Genomic DNA, 2,950 nt, shown 5'->3' on the forward strand with positions numbered 1-2,950 from the left:
ATTAAAATGACGGGACTGCACGATGTATATACAGATGAAAGAGTACAGCACTTCCTTCCACCCTGGCAGATAGTACCTTTTGACATCCTGACCCCTGCATACCCCACCAAGAAACTAATCACAAACAACCCTCATGCTCAGCTTGCTGCTAAATTAAGCACCATAGAACACATTCACAATATACAAGCTAAAAACAACATAGCACAGACCATATACACTGACGGATCACTCAATACAGCTACAGGGAGGGCAGGAAGTGCTGTTATTGCTCATCAGCCCGATGGCAGCACAATTCAAAGGAATATCCGAATTAGTAACTGGGCGTCCACAATGCAAGCCGAGTTGGTAGCAATACTGGTAGCACTCGAAATTATTGACAATACTGAAGTAGACAGCTTAATTATTTCCGACTCCCTTTCCTCACTACGAGCAATAAACAGTTTACAATCAAGTAATAAGGTGCTTGTCTTGGAAGCTAGACGTAGATATATAAGAATACTTAGCAAGAGGGTAAATATAAAAATGTTGTGGATTCCTTCTCACATTGGGCTGCAGGAACATGACAAAGTTGACGCCCTTGCTAAGGCTGCAGTAAATAAAGACAGTATTGAACGGAATCTTGAGTTATCAAATAGGTCCCTTAAAAGTGTCATTAGACGAGAACTCCTGGATGGATTTGAAGAAAGTAGAACAGTGCAAACTGGAACTAGCAGGTCCATTGTTCATCACAATGAAATGTGTGAAGTAAAACATGTGTATGGGGCAAGTAACAAAGTCAGTAGACTAACAGATGTTGTCACAGCTCATATAAGACTTGGCTACAAGTATCTCTGGCAGTTCGGCTTGTATAGGGATCTAGATGAAGTAAAGTGTAAAGTGTGTGGACATAGACAGGGACACACACTCGAACACTATACTTTGGATTGTAGTAAAATTGAGCCATTTAGAGATAAATCTAAGATCACTCTGTATGATATGGCAACCTATCTTATTACCATGGATAAATTACCTGAAATCCTTGCACTGTATCCACATTTCACTGCCAGTAGATAAACGACATATGAGATTAAGAAACAAGTAGTGTATTGTGAAGACTAATAATAAACAGAAGCTACCCTATGACTATCTCCATTGGTCAAACTATTATGTATTAGCGATAAGACCTACCATTAATGTATGATGACTTACTGTAAATATGTAGCTCTTGAAATAGCACTTTCTCTGTAACTAGCTGACATTGTAACTATAAGGTGTGAAGGATAGATGAAATTGTTTATGTAATAATCTAAGATGAGGTCTGATAAAGACCTTTTGTGCCCTCTGTAATGCTTTTTGCGCTACCGCTCACAGGATGGGTATGGGGTGCACAATAAACTAATCAAAATCAAAATTTCCCTTCAGCCCTGTTATCCTTCTTGGCATTCAATCGAAGGGTTACGAAGAGGGTAATTCATGTGTATATACATACAAATTATATTCTGACATCCGGCCTTATAGACAGATAGGAAAACTGTTACAGGTAAGCCGAACTGTCTGATCTTTTCCCGGTTTTCCAGCCCATCCCTGTATGAAATACCGGGACATGCATTCTTATCGCACATTATTTATGCCATTATTTTTGCGGTAAAAATCCGGATTACGACCGTCTGAACGTTCTTAAATCCGTCTTGAGCAAGGCGAACGTCAACACCTATAATCAGGTAGATCCCACGCTCCTCCCACGGGCCTCGACTCTCACATGTTTCACGCTAATACCCGGCCTGTCCGCCACACTCCCTACTCACACTCATTCTTGTATATCCTCTCCTAGCACATCTCTCTCCCCCTTAAACCCTTGGCACAAACTATTCATTAGTAATATGCCTTGAGTGCATACACAGCATTAAGGGGCAGGCAGGCAGACTATACCCATGTGGGCACAGTATTCAAGAGTAACGTTACTCCATCGTGGGATTAACCTCACTCTTGGATATCGTGCCGAACGTGGCAAGTATATTTAATTTCTTGTAATTCACCACAAAAAGATATATTTCTGATCAAATCTTTAGAGCAGGACGATGGGATCGAAGCATTGCCCATGGACCACAATATAATTCATTGTGTTGGGGGACAGGCAGCCAGTGTATATATACAGCTCCTTATATCGACGTCCCCCCCCCCATAATCGAAATGCAGACTCTTCCCAGGATGCAACCCTATAACAAGCCAACTCCTGGGTACCTACTGACTGCTGGTGAACAGAGACATTAGGTGATAGGAAACGTTCCCAGCCATTTCTGCCCCACCCTGGTTACATAACACAACACATCGTTACCACGCTCACCACATAATTACAGAACCCACCACATAATTACAGAACCCACCACATAATTACAGAACCCACCACATAATTACAGAACCCACCACATAATTACATAACCAACCACATAATTACAGAACCCACCACATAATTACAGAACCCACCACATAATTACAGAACCAACCACATAATTACAGAACCAACCACATAATTATAGAACCACACCACATAATTACATAACCACACCACATAATTACATAACCACATCACATAATTACATAACCACACCACATAATTACATAACCACACCACATAATTACATAACCACATCACATAATTACATAACCCACCACATAATTACATAACCCAACACATAATTACATAACCACACCACATAATTACATAACCACACCACATAATTACATAACCACACCACATAATTACATAACCCAACACATAATTACATAACCACACCACATAATTACATAACCACACCACATAATTACATAACCACACCACATAATTACATAACCACACCACATAATTACATAACCCAACACATAATTACATAACCACACCACATAATTACATAACCACACCACATAATTACATAACCACACCACATAATTACATAACCACACCACATAATTA

This window comes from Procambarus clarkii, chromosome 27 (assembly GCF_040958095.1).
Source record: "Procambarus clarkii isolate CNS0578487 chromosome 27, FALCON_Pclarkii_2.0, whole genome shotgun sequence".
Classification (NCBI taxonomy): Eukaryota; Metazoa; Arthropoda; class Malacostraca; order Decapoda; family Cambaridae; genus Procambarus; species Procambarus clarkii.